The 24,429-nt window shown below is 37.8% G+C and overlaps 2 long non-coding RNA genes and 1 pseudogene across 3 annotated transcripts in view; 1 reads left to right on the top strand and 2 right to left on the bottom strand.

Moving 5' to 3' along the window:
• The window catches only part of LOC148715411 (uncharacterized), a 29,374-nt gene extending 19,750 nt beyond the window's left edge, over nucleotides 1-9,624 (top strand). The window contains exon 4 of the long non-coding RNA XR_015971290.2: nucleotides 8,782-9,624. This is a non-coding gene — a long non-coding RNA (uncharacterized LOC148715411). The remainder of the gene's footprint in view (nucleotides 1-8,781) is intronic.
• On the bottom strand, nucleotides 5,195-6,009 carry LOC148715412 (uncharacterized). The gene is made up of 2 exons (XR_015971297.1): nucleotides 5,415-6,009; nucleotides 5,195-5,383 (listed from the first exon to the last, which is right to left on the bottom strand). It is a non-coding gene; the product is annotated as an uncharacterized LOC148715412 (long non-coding RNA).
• A 4,016-nt stretch (nucleotides 9,625-13,640) lies between the features above and the next one.
• Nucleotides 13,641-15,295, bottom strand: LOC103714326 (zinc finger CCCH domain-containing protein 23 pseudogene; annotated as a pseudogene). The gene has a single exon (XR_015971288.2). The product of XR_015971288.2 is annotated as a zinc finger CCCH domain-containing protein 23 pseudogene (transcript).
• Between the last annotated feature and the right edge of the window lie 9,134 nt (nucleotides 15,296-24,429).

Raw genomic sequence — 24,429 nt, 5'->3', positions numbered from 1 at the left:
AAAATCAATTAAAATGAATTGGCTCATGATTGAAACACTAAAGTGCAAGCCAATAAGAGCTCATTAGTAGATTCCAAAGTAAATTTCCAATACTAAGACAAATGGAATCATTTTCACTTAGTTTTCAAAACAAGTGATTTACCAATTAAATACAAATGAAAATCCAACTTTCAAAAGATATTCAATGAGGCACAAAGTTTAATACCACTTTACATTTAGTATTCTTTCTCTCATCTTTAGTTGTGAATTTACATGATTAAGTTCTATATGATCTCTCCCTCTGAAATTTTCTTTCTCCCCCTTAATTAATCATTCCATTTGAGAGTTTTAGAATTTGTTCAATAAAATTGTCAATCTCGAAAATATATTTTATTTTCATAAGACTCAAGGTTTGAGATAAGACAACTTTTATAGAACTCATCTCAAGGTATAAACTTATTATATAATTAAAGCAAGTCTTGCAATATAAGGAGGTTCATCAAAATCAATCCATAAAATTCAAGGTATGCATCAAATTAAAGTAACTTTAGGATAAGATACTGAATATCTAAAGCTCCCCCTTAAAAGATGCATTCTTCTTTAATTATTCTTATCTTTTGTTGAATTTCAGATTTTAATGATAAACGTGAATAAAACTGAAACTTTATGATATCAAGAATGTAGAGTGATCTAGAATTATTCAAAATTTATAGCAATCACTCTTTTTAATCTTTTAAGAATAAGTTATGCTTCCTCTTAATCTTTGAGAAAATGTACTGAAATATTAATCAGAAAATAATTCATTTGAAGCTCAAATTCTTTCAAAAGCATTTACATTTTCTTTCTTTTAAGAATCATTTGAGTGAGCTGAAATATTTCTAAACTTAAGATCATTCACTCTTTTAATAATATATATATACATATATATTTTGATAGAAGTCTTTAATAATATAGGAGAGGAAAAAAAACATATAGATGATCATTGAAGTATATATATTTATAGAACTCAATTTCTTAATCAAAGTTTTTCAGCAATGTATATATGAAGCACAATAAATCTTTTCAATATCAAAATAAAATCACATATTTAAAAATATTTGTTTGCAATCAAGATCATCGAAAGACACATCATTCAGACCAATATTAGTACACTTTGAAGATAAGAAATGATATGTTTCAGATGCGTATCGGGGCAAGCAATCAAGGCATCAGAATTATTCTATTTTTCTTAAGCTGTAGTTTTATCTAGAAATTCATATTGAGTTTAAGCTTTTATACAAAATCAGATTCTGAATTTCATAAAGATTCTCAAGGAGGCTTTCAAAGTTGTAATTTGAGATATGTATCTTCACATTGTAGCTCATCTTAAATCATTACGATTGAAAACACATATTTCAAACATATAAGAGCATAATCAGAATATTTGTATTTATGTTGAGTTTTGGTATGAATTTGAACATTATATACCAAAGTTAAGCAAGTTGAAGGATAAAACAAAATCAATTCATTTTGCCTAAATAGAGATATCCTTCTCTTCTCCTTTTTACAAATTTATTCAACTTTCAGATTTTAAAGATGATTGTGAACGACAATTCTGAAATTTCTTTTCAATAATACCAAATAAAAATTTTATGTAGTATTTCAAACATTCAATCAAATTGTCCAAGCATGGAGCATTACAAAATATTGAGAACCCATAATTCAAGACATCATGCCATATGCAAAATATATTATGTGTTAAGTCATGCATTAAAATATTAAGAGCAAGCATGTCAATGATCAAAATCAATTCTTTTCAAATAAACTCCTCCTATTTAAATATAATCTTGCACTGATTTCATCCTTAAAGTGTGTTTTCAAGTGATTAAAAATTTGACTTGATTCTTCTTATATACTTTCATTTTTACCTTCTTATGCTCTATACTCTATTTGCTCCCTATCCGGTGGAGTTGGAAGGGGCACGAGGTACTACCACTAGCCTCCCTCTTGTGCCGTCCCTAATATACCCTACACCGAATAGTTGGGTCAAATAGTGCCGGGTACTACCACTAGCCTCCCTATTGGCACCATCCCTATAATGAGCAATGTAGAAATGTTAAACTGTTCTCTTTAGCAACAAGATATTCACTCCAAACTCTCCCTATTTAAATATAATTAATTACGGATTTTATCCCTTCCAAAAGAATGTTCACACAAGTCTCACAAATATGCTGAATATATTATGCTTGCGCTGCTTTTACTTAAGATTGGAGTATTTACTTAGCTTTTACTTCTTCTGAGCAATGTTCATTTTCTTTTTCTTTATCTCTCTCTTTTTGTCATTTTCAAGTAGTTACATGAAAGAGCAGAATAAAGAGTTAATCTAATATGCTGCATATAAATATATATCATGCAAACAGCATTTTCATTATGCCCAATGATTCATAGCTTATCACAAGTTATTTTGAATTAGAAACTTGAGGCATAAACTTGTGTATTTCATGGTTATGCATTATACAGGCAAAAGTGAACTTCAATTTAATCATACCATGAAACAATTATCATTAGCATGAGAATGAAGCATGATATCAAGAAGATTAGCAATTAAATGTTTAATCATGCTACCATATAATTTCAGACTATTAATTTTGCTCAACTAACTCACAAGAGAAGGGTTTAGATTACCAATGCATTTAGCATTCTTCAAGCCAAATATCTTTTAAATTCTTTGCATCCTTGGCTGAAGAAAATCTCTCTTTTTTTTTTTGTTTGCAAGGGGATGTTTATTGTATCTTTCATCGAGGTGTCCTTCAAGTTGAAATTTCTTGCTCATAAGTCCTGTATCATTAGCTAAATCTTTTTCTTTTCTTGAAGGCAATTCATTAGGTTCTCTAGGATACAAAAACATTCATACAACATATTTCTTAACTAGATGACTCAACATGAGACATGATAATAATTGAATTTGAATCACTTTACTCAAGAGATTGCCTAAATATAAGCAAGCACAAGTCACTTGAACTAAAGAGATAACTTCATTAAGTAAAATGGTTCAAGGACAAGCATGTGAGGCAATAGAAGGATTCATCAAGGTCAAATCAAATTTTTTTTTATTTTCAGAATTAATTTAGCTTATATTCTATTTGCTTAAGATAATTATCAATAAGATATACAAGTTGAGTTTTAATCAAATTATCTTAAACAGTTGTTTCTATCAAAAATTTTGATTATGATTTAGTTTTCAACACTAATAATCATGTTTCAGGGAGTTGAGCAATCTTCTTTTAGAGCAATTAGGATTTTATTTTGACTTATGAGTGATAGTTTAAAAGAATTAATATTCATGCTTTAAAAGATTTTTATGATCAAGTTAAGCATGACATGTTACAATTAATCAGTAGAATTTGAGATAATTTTAGAGAAAGATATTAATCATGGATACAATGATTATGCTCAATGAAGTTTTAACATGAAGGCATGAAATCAGCATCAATCATTTATACTAGAGAGAAAATTTAGATTTTGAAAACTTGAAGGAGAAAGTTATACATATTCATTCATTGTTTTCTTATCATCATGCAAGCACTAGAAAATTTCATGCTAAGATCGTGTAGATAAGATTTGTCATACATACAAGGCATTTAATAAATATTCAATAGCCTAACTGAATTTATAAAGTTAAGCATATCAAGACATAAAATGACAATTTAAATTACATTCACAAATGATGAAATAAAATTTATTTATAAGTCACGTGCCATGGCACCCAATTAAGAGTTTCACATGAGCTTCAAGGGCTGCTTTGACACATTTGCAAGATAATCTCAGTTTTTCATTTTAGGTACCCAAGCTTGCTTGGGTCTTTGGGAGTTAGTGCATATGGTTCCTTTTGGAATCCAAATCTGTTTAATTGTAATAATTTTATCATTTGATTTGCTTGTATTGAAACAATAGGTAAAGTTTTTATGCCTATTCTTTTCATATTTGAAACAAGTTATCTTATTTGATGGTTTGCTTGGTGAATTAATTACCTTTTTATTTAGGGGTTTATTGTTAAGTAAGGAAGTCCAGTCAAGTTTTGATTTATCAAAATCAGCATGTTGGCTTTCAAACATTGTTTTTAATCTTTCTGAACTTACAGTGAATTTGTTAATAAAAGATTTCAGTTGGTTAACCTTTTTACTTAAGTTTTGATTTTCTTTAATTAAATTCTGATTTTTCTGAATTAATTCTTCTGAATTTAACCTTAAATGTTCATTCTCAAAATTTAATTTGTCTTTCATTTCAACGGTAGAATTTCTTTCTTCTGACATTTTCAGATTTAGCTTTTTATTCTTTAAACTAAGCTTCTTATTTTTTAAATTAAGCTTCTTGTATTCTAAGTATAAATCAGAAAAAGCATCATGAAGTTCATCAAATGTAAAATCAGATTGAGCTTCAGTATGTACTTGATTTTTGAATGAGAAATCACTTTGTGTTCGAGTACATACCTCATCTTCATGTGCTACAAAGCATAGATTTTCAGTTTCAGTTTGATACTCTTCTTCTTCGGAACTAGTTTCAAATTCACTAGAAACGTTAGTGCATTCATATTTAACTTCAAGCATATTCCATATTTCCTTAGCAGTTATGCAAAAAGATATGCTATTAAGTTCACTATCATCCAATGCACAATATAGAATATTCATGGCTTTTGCATTTTGCTGAGCCCTTTCTTTATCATGATTAGTGTTTGTGTGTAGCCCATTGACTATAATACTCCATAAATCGTAGTCATGTGCTTGAATGAAAATGCGCATGCGTGCTTTCCAATATGTGTAGTTTATACCATCAAATAGTGGAGGTCTATCAATTAATTGTCCCTCACTCATAGAACATCCCACTTGGGTTGTCATGATCTTTAACTCTTGATTGTGAGATCAATGAGTACTATTAGAGCACCTTGCTCTGATACCACTTGTTGCCCAAGGTGACAATCCAAGAGGGGGGGTGAATTGGTTTCTTCTAAATTTTGGTGTTTTAAAAGTTTTCTTAATTAAGTGCGGTGGATGCTTTCTTAAATTATTTGAATGAGTTAAACTAGAACAAAGATGGAAGATATTGCAAGAATAAACGTAAGCACATGCACAACACAAACACAACAATATATAGTGGTTCGGTGCTCTCCTTAGCACCTACGTCCACTCCCCAAGCGACCCCTTGGGAATTCACTATAATCCCGCGGATTACAGTTGGATTGTTTTCCGGGCTCACAATCCAAAAACCTTTGTTGGTTTTACGGGCTCACCAACGAACCTATACACTTTGGTTTTCCGGGTTCACCAAAAACCTTTGTTGGTTTTGCGGGCTCACCAACGAACCTTTACACTTTGGTTTTCCGGGTTCACCAAAAACCTTTGTTGGTTTTACGGGCTCACCAACGAACCTATGTTGGTTTTCCGGGTTCACCAACGAACCTTTACAATTGGTTTTACGGGTTCACCAATCAACCTACCCCGTTGGTTTTGCGGGCTAACCAACCAACCTTTACAAATAGTTTGACAAACAAAAAGAAAGATTCAAACTCCTAAATGAGCAAATGTAACAATATTAACTACAAAGAAGAGTTAGAAAATATTTATCGCTTTGAAGTGGCTTCTCTCTTCTTTGTCAAGGATGCTTCACTCTTCAAGGGAGGATGGAGCTCTTGATGACTCTTTGAATCTGCTCAACCTCTTTCTTTGATTCTTGAATGAAGCTCTTGAATGAAGAAGATTAGGGCACTTTTGTTTTCATGTGTACTCTTTGATATTCCTTTCAAAAGTTATTCTATCTGATGAATAGTGCCCCTTTAAATAGCTTCCCACATCCTTTGGTCAAGCCCCAATGGTTAGAATTCAAAAACTAGCCGTTACTGACCTTGGGAAGGACAAAAAGTACATCTGCAGAACTAGCCGTTACTGTTCAGCCCGTGTTTGGGTCGGCTCAACCTGTCCTTGGGTCGATCCAACTTTGCCTTGGGTCGACTCAAACATTCCTTGGGTCGACCCTCTCAGAGAACACAGAAACTTGAATTTCAGACTTCCTTCACTTGGGTCGACCCAACCTTTCTTTGGGTCGACTCAAACCTTGGGTCAGCTCAAACTTTTCTTGGGTCGACTCAAACCTTGGGTCAGCTCAAATTTTTCTTGGGTCGACCCAACTTTCAGAAAATTCAGAATCTTGAATTTCAGCCTTTCTTCACTTGGGTCGACTCAACCTTTCTTTGGGTCAACTCAAGGTTTACTTGGGTCGACTCAACTTCTTCTTGGGTCGACCCTCTCAGTAAATCCAGAGAACCATTTTCTGAGTTGTTTGAGGATCTTGATGTTTGGGTCGACTCATGCTTTCCTTGGGTCGACCCAACTCACTGTTCATCTGTGCCATTTTTGCAGAAGTGTGCCAAATGATTTCTTGATGTGCCGGGGTCGACCTAATCATCCTTTGGGTCGACTCAATCCACACTTTGCTGCATCTCAAGGTTAGATTCATTCATATAAACAATGAAATGTATCTATATCAATTTATACAAATATACTGAGAGTAATGAACTTATAAATGAAGTATCGATTTAACTTATAACATACTCTTGTTAAATGCTTGTTAATCATCAAAATAACACTATCATTCTCACATGGCGCTATGATGAGGTTAGTCCAAACCATACCTTATCCGTCTGATTTACCAGTTACTCTTATCAAATCAATTATAACATATACAATGAATTTCTCTCAAATTCAAGGTATCTTTGTTCATATAATCATGTACTCAACATTTGATACGTATAATAACCATACAAATATATTTGTACTGGAATTCATTTAAACACATATCGTCGCATGCCAAACTGATATAAATCTCATGATGTAAATCCAACAATGCAAACCAATAAACATATATATATATATACAAACCAATAAACATATATATATATATATAAAATTGCGACTGAATACAGGCATTTTTACTTCTATTGAAGATTAACTAACAAAATGATCATTGATCCACTTCAGGATCTGCGAGTTGGGGTGCAGAGTACCCCGATCAGAATCTTCTTACGCAGATGACTCTTCCTCTACAGAATCAAACTCGATTATTAAAAAAAAAGTCAAACAATGGACTAGTAGCCTAGATTGCCTACCGACATCCACCAAGGATCTATCATCAGGTCTCCCGAGACCTTGTTACCATCTACCCGGGTCAACTAGAGAGAGACACCAAGAGAGAGAAAATGGAGAGAGGAGAGAAGAAAGAGAGAGAAAATGGAGAGAGGAGAGAAAAGAGAGAAGAAACCCTCTCTCCCGACCCTCCTCCCTTCCCCCTCGCAAGACCAAAGGGGCGGCCATGGCGGCTCACCCCCCACTTGCGGCAATTCGCCGGCTCCAAAAAGCCAAGAACAATGGCTAGAAGCCCGAGAAAGAAAGGGAAGAAAACGAAGAGCTCTCATCTCGGTCCAACGAGGTTCCGACAGTCCTTTCCGGTGACGAGTCGAGGAGGCTCGGAGAAGAAGAGCTTGAATCGCGGCGATTCTCGATAATAGGGTGGAGGAAATCAAAGGAGGAGAGTTAAATAGATAAGATTCTTGAGTTCGAATCGAACTCGGATTGCCCTCAGTGAGTTGTCATTTCCACCAAAGTCTAGAAGGAAGAAGACTCCCAGCTAGGGTGTTCTTCCCTAATCCCCTCACGTGCTGAGCACGGGTCAGGTTCGGGCCTGACCTATTTGGGCCAGCCCACAAGCCAACAGGCTGGGCTAGTCAAGGTCAGACTGGGCCTGGCCACTCTCCCAAGAGCCCAAAAATTTAAGTTATTACAGTGTTTCTTAATGCAAGTGGCATCTATCTTATTTTAATCACAAAGCTGACCGTTCTTTAAAAGTTTGCAGAACATAACTTTTTTTGTGAAGTATCAAGTTTTGTGGTCTCTAAGTGGTTTCTTTTTAAGTCTACTTGAAATGAGAGGATCCTGATATTTTGCTAGTATCTCTGTCTCTAGAATTTCCACTTCCTACTCCTTGCGGACTAAATATTCTGCCGCTTGTTTCCCTTGTTATAAACTATAGTTGGGTTAACATCAGGACAGGTCCCACTTTCCTTTGAACTTTAGTTCATGGAGAAGGCAATATTCATGGGGGTCCTGGCCCGCCACCATTTATACCTCAAACCTTGGAGCCAGTCTCTTTACGCACAGAAACCTCCACCAAAACCATGGTCGCTGGGTAAAAGGAAAGCATCACCGTACGCCCACTGGATGGCATGTCCCTTTTCCTTGTCCTTCAATTACTTCACCACTCAAAAAGAAAGGAGCAGAGTTCCCATGGTTTCAGACATTCCCTCCATGGCCTTGGCCTTTTCTCGACGGCTTCCTTCACACCACACGGCACGCCATTCCTTACTCTCGTTCTTCAATTCAGTCATCGTATTGCATAGCAGCAGCATTCTTCCTCTTTTTATCCTTAAAGATGGACTGGAATCTTTGAAGTGCTTTGCAACCTGTGACCTTTGCTATAACAAAATTGTCATCTTAGTGTTATACAGCAGTTAATGATGTTTCTTAATACCCTCCATCGTCCGTGCATGCAAAGTTGGTATTTAAATATTAGCTACTCTTTAGTTGTTCATTATGATAACCAATATGTCACAGGAAATTAGAAATGGTATTGATATTTCCACTGCATATAACAAGTATCATTTCATATTATCTTTGTAGATAAAATGTCAGAGATTTTATCTGGAAACAATATTTTCTTGAAACTGTTGTTTTTACTAATTTTCTTGGCATCATAATTCATTAATTTTCATTATAGTGGTCATTATAACGACTGCGACCTTGCTTCAGAAGATCCCAGCCAAGAGGATGGACTGGGAAAATGGCAGCCATTGTTCGTATTATTTCAGTCAATTGCAGTAATAAGACGGGCTGTTGTAACAGGATACTGGCATTACCGAACTTTGCCTGGGATCTCTCTCTCATTGCCATCCTCATTAATTTCCTCACTTTCCATCCTCCATCCCTTTCCCGTTTCTGGTAGCGGTCTGTTTACTACAGTGGAGCTGTGCTGCAGCAGTAGGTGGCTGAGACAGAGATTGAGCCTTCCCTGGAAAATGGCAGATCAGATTTTTGGGGGCCATTTTAACTGCAGTTTGTGGAAATGTCTCCATCTATAAACATGATGCCGCCATCAGATCTCACCGATTGCTTGGTATGCTGGAATTACAGGGCTGTGGCTGTCTCTGGTCCAAACCATATTGCATTCATAGCCTAATGGAGATATGTTCCTAATCACATTAATTACACACCATGTATGCACTGTGGGTACTGATAATTAAGACATTAGCTTATTTCTTTAAATTAGTTTTTTTTTATGCTTTAGACTTATTGGTCCCGTTAAAAGAAACCAGATGATCAAATGTCAAAAGTTTATTACTTGAAATTTCCTGCGCATGCATAGCTTTATTTAGTGTTTTGATCGGATTGGATATGAGCAGCATTGTGCTTGGAGTTTGGCAGGGATGTCTTGCCTCGCATTGTTTATGGTAGTAATGTTTCAAAGTTTTACAAAGACCATGCAGTATTCTGAGATGTGCTGATGTAATCAAATATTACTATCCACTTTTGTTACCATTTTATAAAGAAATTATGGTGAAAACCAGTGAACTTATTTTTTGATAAAGAGAGCAGTAAACATATTTAAACTGCGATGTTTATTTACACGTTTCTGGGAGGAAATTTACCTATATACGTAGTTCTTTTTCTTTAAAAAAAATGTCTCGGAGATGCTCGTGAGTTAGACCTGAGTTGCTGTGGTTGCATATAAACACACTCATAAACCTCTCGAATGGCATTTCGCTAAAAATATTTCAAAAATCTCAACTCTTTAACAAGATTCCGGACAGAAATGGGCAGCTTTGAAACTTTTTTGCTATTATGAAGGGCTGAAATAACAGAAATAACATCTTTTATTTTCTCAATAGTTGGATCGATTTCTTTTTGGAATAAAATAGCAACTTAAGGCATACATACTATGAGCCAGTTATCACTGTAAACAAGAGTAAAATAACATTGTAAAATGGTTTTACTGCTTTCGTAATGAAACATTTTGTTGAATTGACATTGGATCTAAAAGGAAATGAATAATGGCATGAACAGTGTAGATATGATGATGTAAGGGTCATTCTATGTATAAATAATTTAACAAATGATGCTAGGAGGTTCCCATTTCAAAGTTCGAACTGTTCTTTCGAGAACGACGTACGAAAAGTTATTCCTAACCTGGCATGCAAGCAATTGAATATAAAATTACCAAATCAGCGTTACATCAACCTGCGGGATTTTTTTACGTATTACTAACAAACACCCAAAAAGTTTTCTAAATCAACAAAGACCCTCGAAAATGTTGCAAAATTTTCTATAATATTATGACAGTCATTACTTTAAACCATTGACAAAATTAGAACTAATAACATCCGTCTCTGGAACGCAGTGCAAGCTCTAAAAGCAATTCCAAAGTTTGGAACCATCTCTCAACGTCCAATTCTAATTCTCATTAATTAAAGTGGTCTCCATGAATAGAAATCACGTTTTAAGGCCTATAAGAATTATATAATAGATCAAATACATTCGTCTACAATCTAGAATCCAAAATAAATACAAAAACCAACAAAAAGTGTAGGATGCTTACAAAAATTAGAAGAAACAAAATTTATTAAAAAATAAATTAGATCTACAATGTAGTCTATTTATGTTGAGAAAAAAAAAAAAAGAGCCCGAGTAATATCTCTTACAGTATGTCTCCATTAGAGACACCTCTTTCTCTCCTAAAAATGGCTCACTCCCACTTTTCAACAAAAATCACTGCCACACGGCTCTTTTTCTTTAAAACTTCCACTAAAAAGGCAGAAAAAAATTCTAGTAAGACTAGGCTTAGGTTTATTAGGCTTAAAACACATCTTAAACTAATTCAGACCAGCACATATAAATAAGAAATAAAATATTTAATTTTTCAGAGTTCCTGATGGCCCCTACGGATTGCACACTGCTGTCCTGTAGTTCTGCTTTTCCCCTGTTAAACTATAATTTATTTATTTTTTTGGTAAGGGTTAAACTATAATTTTCATGGAACAACCCCAACCACTGATAAGCTCCTTGCTCGCACTAAATCGCAGAATCCATGCCCTTTTTTCTTGTCGCAAGTGGGGCCCCTAGTAGTAGTATTCCCTCCGCCGCTGGATTTTGATTTTGTCGCATGATGTCGACAACTTGACGTCCTCCTGGGGATAATTTCGGCACCATAAAAAAATAGGTCTTATTCCTAGAGAGAGAATTATTGACGCTAAGCACATTGAAAAGAATGATGTTTTCCATCGGCTTAATAGAAAAACAATGTTATGTTGAGACGATTCTGTCGAAGCCATGTCGGCCGGTAATAAAGGGCGAGTCTGCTGGCGAGCTCTGGGATAAGAGGGATGAAGAATTTTTAGAAGATGTTTTTTGAAAGATAATGACAAAAAAAAAAAAGAATTAATGAGATTTAGCTTAGATTCCCAGCATGACATATAGTGGCCTCTTTAATATTGTGTAATCTAGATTTGCCTTTAGACAGTACTAAAATATTGCAAAATAGGTATAAGATTTGGCAGAATTTAATTGAGGGTCAACTAGCTATGATGTTTTTTTTTTTCTAGCTAGAAACCTATTTAGCATCACTTTTATTTTTTATTTTTTTATTTTTAAAAATAAAATTATAAAAAAAGATAAGAATATGTTTAACACTACTATTTTTACTTTTTATTTTTCAAAACTTATTTTTATTATTTTTAGAAAATAAAAATATTTTAAATGTTTTTAAAATAAGAAACCATCACCACTAACACGGTCCAAGAGACTTCGTCAGCAAGCTTGGAAAAATTAACACCCTCTGCCAAAGCCTTCAATCACCTTTTTTCTGTCAGTAGGAAAATCTGTATCTATCTTGCAGAATGCTAATAAATCAAATGATAAAGACGTGGTTGAAAAACAAAACGAAAGCTTTCTTAGAATATTACAGAATTGAAATGTTAGACCAAAACATATACCACGAGATGGAAAACTGGGTGTGACAGGGCAAGTTGTTTTCGCACATAAATACCTTAGGGTCCTAGATGATATATTTATTTTCAAAAAATAATTAACTATACCAAATATAGTTTACTTTTACAAATAAAAAATAAAAATAATATTAAATGATAGCTAGCTTACATCGGATATAATTGAAAAGCCATAACCAAAGTTCTCCATTACCTGCAACCATATGTAACAGAATCACATCAATATTTTCTAATAAATAATATTACATCTCATTGTTATTTTTCATAATGGTTATGTTGACTATTTGAAATTAGATTATGCCTTCATCCCCGATCTAGGTTAATCGTATAACCTACAGACGTCTTCTAATAAAAATATGTTAAAAAATCTATTAAAGTGGAGAGAATTCATGGGCAAACCTAAAAAAATTCATCTCCTTTTTGTCAATAAAAATATCTGGTGTTATTCGACGGAATGCTAATGGATCAAATGATAAAGATATTTTCGAAAAAAAAAACTTTGTTTGAATAAAATAAAATATTTGATTCTTATACATAAGAAAGTTTTTTCCTGGAGCAAACAAAATTGGCTAGATGATAAAAGTAGTGGAAGCATTTACTTATTTTTATATTTTAAATTTTAATTTCATAAAATAGTATGTCGCTACTAATATTAGAAAATAAGGTGTGACAGGGCAAGCTGTCTTCCCACAGAAATATCTAGAAACTCCTGGAGCCCTAGATACTGTCTTCCCTTCAAGGGGTGCCCATTCCATCCATCCACATCATGAACAATCGATGTGCGCCCCCATTAAGAAATTACCAATTTTTTTATTAGAAAGCAAGTTCTCATCGTCATCCAATCTAGGGCCTTCCGTACACTTCTACTAGATAAATTATTATATTCGCCCCACATTGCTTTGGATGCGGACATCTCTGAAATCTAAATATCTTCTACCGCGGTTCTAACCAGCCTTTCAAGCCGGAATAAACCAAGATAATTTACAAGGTTTTATTGTACACTTGAGCCCTTGCGTGGGGCCTGAAGAGCTGGCACATCCCACTCGAGCCATGCAGCTGTTTACGAAGTAAAATGATGTTATTAAACTATAGCAAGTATGCAGTATTATAAATAATAAAATTACTGTCAAAGAAGCATGGGTTGCTTCTCATCACTCGAAATTTTTTTTAATTATACCTATATTTTTATATAACATTTTATTTTTTAATTTTATTGACCGTCTTCACACATCAGATATAAACCGCTAATATATATAAAAAAATAATAGTGCCTGCCCATCATTTTAATTGAATTGAATCGTCTTTTCTTGCTGCCGATCATTTAAAAAAAATCCTCCGAATCTATCACTGTTCATATAATATAAATTTATAAATTTATTTTATTTTTTTTATTAAGTGAGAACATAACTAAGCACAATAGGTTTTGGGGAGATGGAAGCAGGAGGCCTCCATGAAGAAGGCTCGGAGTTGGCTTCATATGAACGAATTGAGATGATGGAACATAAATATTACACATAATTAATTAGCCTATATATGCATATTTATCCAAAAAAAAATATTGCACAAAAATTACAAGTTCTTGCAGTAACTGGACATCATATTACATTCAAATGGAAATTTTGACAATGGAATTAACTTCCAGATAATAAAAAAAAAAGGCAAAGAAAAATCAGCAAAAAATTAACCCTCAAAATAAAAATAAAAGTAAAATTGAGCAAGCCCCGTCCGGTAGCTCTTGGGCATCAGCAATCCACGCATTAAACTCATAGAAATCACAATTCTTCTTCTAAACCATTTTTGCCCCATCAGATGCCAAAGCAGCGTTCCAGCGCTTAATATATACACAGTATCAGTTTCTCTCTTTTGTTTTTTTTTTTCCGAGTCGATATCAACAATTATGAAATAAATCAGGCAGCCAAATAACCTCCTCAATCCTCATAAACTCTTTTCTGTTTTACTTTCCGTCGCCGGAAAAGTACCCATTTGGCGATTACTTCACCAACTCCGAAATCCACCCGAAGTCCGGCACCCCCGCGGCCGAGGCGCTGCCTCCGCCGGCGTCCGAACACCCCTCTGCCGCTTCATCCTCCCCTAAACCCTCGAACAGCCTTCCCCTCATTCCCCTTCCGAACTCCTCCGTCTCCTCCTGCCCCCACCCAAACCCGCCACCACCCGCCGCCGTCGGCGTCGCCGGCAAGCTAGCAAACCCCGCCTTGAAAGCCCCGACTCCCCTCGGCGATCCAAATCCACCAACCATCCCAGCACGCCAAGAACACGGCACCGACTTCGCCTTGCTCAGCTGCAGCTTCCTAATCGCCGTCAGGACCTCGTTCATCGCCGCCTCCCCCACCGGAGAGACCGGCGGCGATTCCGCCGTTGGGGACATGGCCGGCGAGATCAGCGTCGATCTCGGCGACGAGATCAGAATCTTAGACATCCGGGGCGGCGCCCCGTCGTACGACTCCGGTGCCGGCCGCGGCGGCGGCGACCGGGGGCTCAGCGGGAGGACGCGGAGCTGGTCAGGAGTGTGGGCGAAGAAGCAGACGCGGCGGCGGCAGGCCGTGCCGTCCTTGCAGAATTGGGTGCGGTACCGCGTCGGGTGGAGCCAGCTCTCGAACACCCCGTGAGCGAGCTCGCAAGCGTCGCCGCGCTCGCAACGGGCGGTCTTCCGGAACTCCGGGCAGGCGGTGCCGGAATAGTGGAAGCGGCGGGGGTCCCGACGGCGGGCTTTCTCGCCAGGGTGAGCGTAAGGACACTCCGTCCAGTCGTGCGACCGCCCTCGCGGGCACCGCCGCACCTTGAACTCGTACATCCGGAACTCGTCGCAGGAGAACGCGTCGAGCAACGAGTCCATCGGCTCGTCCGAGTCGTCCAACGGCTCGTTATTCGACGGGAGGAAGCGCTGCAGCGCGGCGAGCATCGCCTCGCTGGTGACGCCGGTGACGCCGCTGACGGGGAAGGATAGCTGCATCCCGGCCGTCGGATCATGGAACACAGGCCACTGAGGTACCTGGATTGTCGGATTATGATGATTCCCTTCGCCGAACGCCATCTCGCTCTCTCTTTCCTTCGCTCTCTGTGCTTCGCCTTCAAGGCCGTAGTTTGCGTTCCGACACGGGGAAGAATATAAATGCATATAGCGTGGGTTCGGATAAGTTAACCGGGGTTAGGTTGGGGGCTTATATAAAAAATAACAACGCCGCTGGGTTTATGAGGCGGTGGGAGAGGCGAATGGCGGTATTTTGGGGATACCGCAGCTCGGCGTCCAAGACGTGATATTTGGCGTTATGCGGACAGGGATGAGGCGGTGGACAGGTGGAAGGCGAAGAAGGGATGCCGTACATGCAGAATAGCGAGGTGGCTCCGAGGGGGTGATTTGGAAGGGACGCGGATGCAAGCGGATTGGTAGCGGAAAAGCATCCCAGCCACCAATTACACGGTTGTGATTGATCAGAACCGGACCGGCAGATGTTATGTCACACGTGCGTTGCACGATGGAAAGAGAGCGAGCGGGAGAGATTAAATAGCAGGGGGGAGAAATTACTGTTTAGAAGTGTTTTTTTTTTTAAAAGTTTTTTTTCATAAATACCCTGAATACCTTTTCAAAATTAAAATTTATATATATACCCTTATAAAATATTTATTTTACTATTTTATCCTTTTTTATTTTTGTTTTTACATATATATCCACGCCATCTAATATTGTTAAAAAATTAACAGTTTTAAATTAAAATGATTAAAATATTTTTAATGGATAGAGATGCAAAAAGAAATAAGAAGATCAATGACAGACAAAAAAAATAATTTCAAAATTTTATTTTATTTTTAATTAAAATGAATATAGTTTCCGGTGTTAGAAAAACCGTTATATTAGGGGCATTTGTACAAAAACAGTATTTTATAAAGGTATAGAAATAAATATAAATTTTAAGAGGGTATTCACATAAATATGAATTTTTAGAAGAGTATTCATACAAAAAATCCTTTTTTTTAAAGTACATCGGCGAGTCATAAAGTCAGAAATAAGTAGACAATGCAGAGCAGATGGGACAGAGTTGTGACTATCCTAGATAATATCTCTGAAATGATGGACCACATAAAAGACCACCCAGTTGGAAGTGTACTTATAGCTTGAACATAATAGACTTATTAGATTTAGATAGATAGATATTCAAGCCATGGTCAAGAAACTTAATTTTTTGAGTTTTATATCTAGAACCTATTTCAGTATACCTAATTAGAAGACCAATATATAGAGTGAAGTCCTAAACAAATATCACTATTATCATACACTGAAACTCTTGTTTCTATTTTTTACTTTGAGTTATATTTTCTTTTAGAGTATACTTTTGTTGCGGTGGGCGGAGAGCGGATACAGAAGGGTTGGCGACATGGGGATGCCGCCTAAGTAGATTGTATGATGTCTACTTCTTTTGTTCGTTTCTATAAAATTTATAACTCTTTTGTTTTTTTTTGTTGTATGATGTATAGCTTTTTTTGGTTATTTCTCAAAAGTTTTCTTTAGAAAGTAACGGCATCGAGACGCAGAGACTATGGGCTCTACTTTTCCAGAGTCTTCTTTGCGGTACCAAAGATATTCCCTTGGTATTATTCTTGCGTATCGTTCTACACTTACTGAGTTTTGTCTTCGATCCAACCTTAGCTTTTATCTCCCCCTGCCCAAAGTAAAAGGAGAAAAACAGAAAAATTAGAAAATATAATTAAAAAGAAACTCCAACACAACCGTGCGCCTTGATCAAATCGCAAACTTAATTGGCCCAGTGTGAATCTTTCTGATGACAAAATGTGCTTCAAAGTTCGTGCCCTTGAGGGGGGAAATCAAACAAACTTATTTGGCTTGATCTTGGAAGTGTATTGATGAGCTTTGGATCCTGGGATTTGGTGGTCCCTGATTCCCGAGCTCGTTTACGGAGGACGGCGGAGGCTTCTCGTCCGTGCATTGCAAAAGCCAAAGCTGGGTTTTTCTCACTCATTTTTCGCACCGTTCCGTTCCCACTTCTGCGACTTTCCCAGTACTCGTCCATCTACACTACTGCAGCTGTCACAAGCATCTGTCCTGCCCTTCCACCCGTATGTGTACCTTTACGTGGCAGTACACGCCAAGGGGAACCGAAAACAAGCTTAAGTGCTGCTGACCAGCACGATTATTCTGAAAGACAATTACATCATCATCATCGGATGAATTCAAAAGGGATCGAAAGATGAGAGCACAAACTATTCCTTGATCCATGACACAGTAATAATGATGATGAGAGATAGGAAGCCATCCAGACCAAGTATGTATTTAAGGAGGCCAATAGGACAACGATTTGGTGGCTGCCTACGCGGCCTACCACTCGAGGTATGCCCTTTGGTCGGAGGAGAGGGAGCTGCTATTGGCATTCCGAGAGTTGTATTTGATCTTATTGGATGTATTCGTACATGCACTGTATGAAGCATCCGCTTTCAAAAAAAAAAAAGCTTAAAACTTTTTTTTTTGATAAAAACGGCATTTCATATTGCTCTAACGTAAGTACATCCAGCCATATCGGAAGCAAAAAAAGAGTACAGAGTAGGGGGTATCCCTCCTACCGATGTCCAAAGGATCTCTCCGGAGTGTCGGGCTACATAGGAGGCCACCCAATCAGCTGCACTGTTTGCCTCCCGAAAAACGTGTAGAGCCTGAAAATCGCTCAACTCCTGAGACAACCTACGAATATCACGGATAAGAGGATGGCCATCACCATATCTATCCAACCCTCGAGCCCAGTCAATCACCACAGAGGAGTCCCCCTCAAGGCATAGCCGCTCAGCACCCAGTATCTGCCTGGCAAAGGATATCCCTTCCCAAGCTGCCCGCAACTCCGTCCCAACAGCAGTAAGTCCGGGCGTACGACGACCACCAGTTGCTATCATCCTCCCGAGATGATCCCTGATCACAAAACCGACACCTCCGGCCACTCCGTCCACCGACATACTACCATCGAAATTCACTTTGAGATAACTAGGGGGTGGGGGTACCCAAGAAACAAGGACGAACCTGGGCGCTGTGACAGCGGAAGAAGTACCCCAGATGTCCCCGGCCATCCCAGAAGAGAACCTCGCGGTAGCTGTGGTGATCTCCCTCGCATGACGAATCGCTCTGTCCACCACCATCCTCGGCGGTAATCTCCTGCCTTCAAACAAGCCAGAATTTCTGTCCAACTAAATATGATAAGCCAAGTATGCCCAACGAATCCCGGCATCAACAGTACTAGGCCTCCGCATGGAAACCCTCAACCAATGAATCAAATCCTGTACCGACTCAACTGAGTGGGGCAATAGGTCCGGTGACCTCCTCCAAATCTCCCTGGCTCTGGGACACTGCAATAAAACATGATCAATAGTCTCCTCCGTATCTATGCATACCTCGCACCCCTGAGTGATCCTCATCCCACGCCGTGCTAATAAACTCCTGGTCGGTAAGCAGCCCCATGCCACCTTCCAGATAAAAAGCGCCACCCGCGGATGAGTCCGCATCCTCCAAATCCATCCCCCCTCTATCTGCCGGCCTGGCTCACTGCTCATCAGCTGATGAATATCCCTGGCACGCACCTGCGACCTCCCTGTCGGCACCCAGACTTGTCTGTCTGGCCTCTCCCTGGCAGGAACTGGTAGGGCCAGGACCATCTCTGCCAGCTGCGCCTCAAACACCTCCTGAATCAACTCCTCTCTCCATCGACCACCCTCCAGCCCCATCAGGTCTCTGACCCTGAGACCAGCTATCCTCGCCGTGTCCACCATCACCGGCAACCTACTAATCGGCTGCTCTGTCACCCAGCTGTCCTCCAGCACATCTATGGACCGCCCATCCCCAATGGCCCACCTGATCGCCGGTAGCACCATCCCTGCTCTAGCACAAATCTCCCTCCATATCGGTGAATGGCGGCGACCGCCACGATCCCAGGCGCTAGAGCACCGTACTTGGCCCTCATCAAGGCAGACCACATACCATCCGGCTCTAGCACTACTCTAGCAGCCTGTCGTGCCAGCAAGACCTCCCGTCTCATCACTAGGGACTGAACCCCTAACCCTCCACACCTGGTCGGCTGACATACAACCTCCCACGCCATCAGATGAATACCCCCTCTACCTCCATTCCTTCCCGAGATAAAATTCCTGAAGATCCGCTCAAGATTCCGCACAGTCGCTACTGGGATGAGGGAATTGGATAGTAAGTAAATAGGGATCGAAGAGAGAACTGACCGCACCAATGTAACCCTGCCCATCATGGATAGTAAATGTATCTGCCAACCCTCCAATCTGTGCCTAATACTGAGCTCGAGAAAGGAACAATCCCTGCTGCGTAACCACTGACCAGAGAGTGGCACACCCAAGTACCTCAGCATGCCCTCCTGCTCCCCCACTCTCAAAATCTCCAATATAGAAATCTTCGCCGCCACTCTGATCTTCGGGCTAAAGCATATTAATGCTGATTTGGATAAGTTGACCCGTTGACCAGATACAGAACAATAGTCCCGGAGAATCCTCTGAATGACCCGTGTATCCTGCCTCGTAGCCTGGGCTAGAAGTAGACAATCATCGGCAAAAAGCAGATGGGAAGTCGGTGAAGCGTCCGGCACGGGCCTATAAACATCCAGCTCCTGGGTGCTCATTGCCTGCCTAAGGGCTCTAGAGAGAGCATCTGCACATATAATAAAGAGTAAAGGAGATAGAGGACAACCCTGACGTAATCCCCCGGAAGACTCGAAAAATCGGGAAGGCGTCCCATTCACCAATATGGCAAAGGAAGGAGCTCTGACACACCCCATCACCCATCTAATCCATGTCTCATGAAAGCCAAATTCCTGCAAAGACTGCTGTACAAAGTCCCATCTCATCCTATCATAGGCCCTCTCCATATCAAGTTTGATCCCCATCAAACTCCTCCTACTAATTTTTTGAGGGACAAGACTTGGCACTACTAATTTTTTTATTCACAAACATGTTTCCTATTTGTTTGTAAATTAGTCATTGCATTCATAAATAAATTATAAATAATCGAAAATATTGAATTAGTTTGTTCGTTGAGAATAGTTAGCAGAATGTATCATTGTCCAAGAAAAAAAAAATAAAAACAGGTCGAAACTTTTGAAGGTCGAAAAATAGGATCTCGTTAAAAAATAAAAGTTATGAAATATTATTTAAATTTTTTGATTCTTTATAAACATGCAAGATTTATCCAGCGAGTAGCCGATGTAAGATTACATATACATCCACATAGATTCTCACATATATACTTTTCCATTTAAACCTTGGCTCAAATATACTCACACTGCAATTTTCTCTGGTCCATATAGCTAATACCATTTTTTCACAACTTAGAATCTCAACTAAAAAGATTAGTTAAAAGGTATTATTTGAGTTCTTTAATCTTATATAAGTATTCAAGATCTATCCAGTAAATAATTGATGTGGGACTAAATGTATGTCCGTATGGATTCTCACACGAACAACTTAGCAAGAAATTTGTCATCCCTCCCTCTCATTTCTCTCCGGCGCAAGAACTCTCTTGCTTTTTAAAGGGCGGAGCTAAACAGTGATTTTAATGTTTCCGCGAGGTTGGTAGTGCTAGCTGTAGCAGGAACGAAGAGCTGTTTGAATGCAAGGTTGAGCAATCTTATGACGAACATACTTCTTCTTGTTTTCATTACATATCCCCTCGCAGACAGCTGCGATAGGTGCTGATTTTCTTACATGCCCCTCTGTAAGCACTGCGTAGTTTGCTCATCAATTACTTCATTTTTCTACTCTTATATATATAAGTATACATTCTCGTCCCTCTACTTAAGTGCCTTGAAAGTTTGTGTATAATTACTGAGACAATGCTGATCTTGTGCAGCTTCTTTGAGCACCAAGTAAAGATCCAGTCAATGTGCCAATTGTTACTCAATGTCTATGGTCACCTTCAAACTTTAACAAATTATAGAATTTTTTTTTCTTCTGCAGCTAACTCGTTAGCTAATCCGAACCGGTGCAGTAGGGTCAACCGAGTCGAGGACATTTTGGCTATGGTTTAGATTTTGATCACATTTTGATCATAGCAACATGAGATGTGACCCACATATTTTGTAGTATTTAATGACATGGCACCTCTAATATTGGCATGCCACCTTGATCAAAAGAAAAAAAATAATTACAAAGAATGCTTTAATAGGCTTGGCTGGACTGCTTACACTTTGTAGCTTATTGTGGCGGTAAAATCATGAACTAGTCGTCAGTTGGTTCCTCCATTGTCTTTTGATGGAGCCCGGAGAATGACGCCTAAGGCGAGACAACCCCTCGTTGGCATCAGAATCAAGGACAGTGTTCCAATCCGGACCATCCCATCCTAATCGTACGTCTTCTAAAGCAGCGTCCGGCGAGGCATCTCAACCACCATCACGCTCTGAAACCACCGCTACCTAATAGGGATAGTTGGTGAGCTCCATGGACGCAGGACAGCTCAATTCTTATCCGATTTGATCCAAGTGGTTGAAACATCAAACCCATAGCTTTAGATGGCATGACATTTTATTGTGGATTTGCTGCTTTTCCATGTAGAGCAGTTCCAAAGCCTGGACCTACTCTGGAACCATAGGCTAGGGTTGTATCTTTCGCAAGGAGGATTCAAAGCCTGGACCTACTCTGGAACCATAGGCTAGGGTTGTATCTTTCGCGCTCGAAAGAAGGATTTAGTTTTCTTCGCATGAATCCACCAGTAGATTGTAAAACGATTTTTTCAAATTTTGTTTAAGCAAACAACGAAAGAGGTTTAAAATGCTTTGTTAATTGCATCGAATGCAATCCAACGGTCGACGTCGCAAAAGAAGATCAATCATAAAGATAATACTGGAACCTATATTTAAATTCTTGAGTAAGAGACTCGACTAAAATAGCCTCAGCTGTTTTTCTACTTTATGCTCTTTGTTGCGAATGCTCCTAGCTCAATAGTTCAACTAGATCATTTCAACAAGGTTCGAAACTCTAAATAAATAAGAAACAAGAAGAAATACCTACTGCTTTAGCTAACCATGATGTATAATTGATTGTGCTATATTTTCCAGATTTTAAAAGTAGTTTATAGCAATGAAAGGACTATCATGCATATTTAAGGAGGGAAAGTGATAAACCGCAAGGTTTGGAAATAATTTACATGAAAGCATATTGGGTTCGGGTTGTATCTTTTATACGAAAAAAACCGTTGAAACACACCTTACATAGGTCTCAAAGCATTTAAATCACTTACTTTCATCAGCTTATGTAGATCTCCAAGCAGCCTTTATACGATCTAGTGGTTGATGTTGTGAAAAAAGATAAATCATTCTTTCACGCGAAGGATACACCTCAAACCTGAAGCATAATTATATTAGTTGGAAAGATAGCCAACCATTAGTCTGGTTACCAAACTAAGCTGCCCATTGGTAGGCAAAAAGAGGGAAGATCTTTTGTATAGCATCAAGTGGGTCCAAGATGTTAAGAAGATAAAGTGGGTTGGAGAGAAGTTAGAGCTGGGTCATGAGCTGGTATTATGCTATGAGACCTAGGTCATCAATTGGTACTGCACTTCAAGTGTTTAATTATATTTTACTATTATAATATGAATGTTGTGGGTTATGATTGTGTTTCCCAAGGATCACTTTGAGGCATTAACTTTGGAATTGTATTTTTTGCTCTTTTGCATGTGTTACACGTGATGGATGCTAATGCTAACATATTTGAGTCGGTGAATCACATAATAATCATTAACCTCTAGTTTTGAATGTTCGATTTGTTATAAACAATATTAGAATTAATCTATAATTTATTTTTAAAAATAGAAATAACGAAATATAGTTCTTACAATGTTATCATTTCATACAAAAGACCAAGTTAATTGATAAAATCATTGAGGACTATATCCAAATGATGAAGGTTTAAGCTTGTATTTATTATAATTCATTATTACAATGAATTTAGATTTTTTTTAATCTAAAATTTATCTTTTAAAAAAATAAAAAAACCATGTAAAAGACTAAGCCCAAGGTTTTGCGACTATGAATTAGAGTTGGAGAAGCCAACAAGGAGCTACATCTGCTGGTGCCTTCACGTGAGCATAAACAACTTTGGATTCATTTGGATCGGAGAAAAAAAATTTTCTTGTAGAAATATTTATCCCGCAAAGCTGAAACCTACATATATATATATATATATATATATATATATATATGAAAAAAATAAATTTTTGCATGTTTAGTTGATCATTAAAAAATAACATATTTAAAAATTAGCTCATATTTGGTTGAACATTACTTTTTGAAAAAGTTGTATAAAATATCTATTATACCTTTAATAAATATAAAGGTCTTATTCCATTCTATCTAAAAGTTTAAAAATATTTTACTTAAAAAAAATCTAATTTTAGCTGATATAAATTAAACTTTTCCATGTCTACAAAAAATTTTCTTTTTTATAAAATATAAAAAATTTATTTCTAAAAAAATATTTTTTTATTATTTTTTTGAAAATTCCGATCAGTATTTTTTTTATTTTTTGGTTGATTATGCCTTTTTTCTACATCTCTCTTCGCACCGAAAATTGTTTTCTCAAAAAGGAAAAAAATAAACAGGTGAGGACAAGACTCACTGAATCAGTGCACATTGGACCACCGCTAGAGTCCAAAATACAAGCACTGTATGTGGGTCCCACGTTTTTCGCGCTACGTGACGCGTAAGCAAGTGCAACGCCTCCGATACACCGCGTGCATTCTTGAGATTCGTGCGATAGAGACGGTTCCAGGTCGGATCAGGCCGGAGCGAAGTAAAGTCCATCCGGGTTCTAGCTAAGTTGGATTCTGGATTTCTGGTCAAATCCATAGCGGATTCATATTCAAACTTGATTTTTAAAAAAATCAAGTTTGGATTCGAATTCGGATAAATCAAAATTAGTAAGATCCACACATGCATTCTGATTCAATTAATAATTGTATTTAAGTTTTAATTTGAATTTTTAAATTCAACTATTAATACATAATTTTAGTGAGCCAGAAAAGAGTGAACACTTTTTACTGTAATCATTTATGATAGGCTGTAATACGAAAGGAGAATGATATGGAAAGTGAATAACTGGTTTTGAAAAAAAAAATCAATAACTCTTGAAATATAATTGAATTTATATTTATATTCAGTTTGATTGAGATATAATCAAAATCTAAATGTCGGTTTGGAATTTGGAACTAAATTAGGGACAGACAAGAGTTGAGGGGAACATGCATGAGAAAAGGCGTAAATTCTCATGAGAAATGGTAGAATTTGGAATTAAAATAGGAGCCAATTTTCTTTATATTTACCATATTTACATATAATATGCAT

The sequence above is a fragment of the Phoenix dactylifera genome, chromosome 1, assembly GCF_051530095.1.
Source record: "Phoenix dactylifera cultivar Ajwa chromosome 1, Ajwa_hap1_PhDact_Kaust_v1.1, whole genome shotgun sequence".
NCBI classification, from domain to species: Eukaryota; Viridiplantae; Streptophyta; class Magnoliopsida; order Arecales; family Arecaceae; genus Phoenix; species Phoenix dactylifera.
This window is presented reverse-complemented; position numbering and strand designations above follow the sequence as displayed.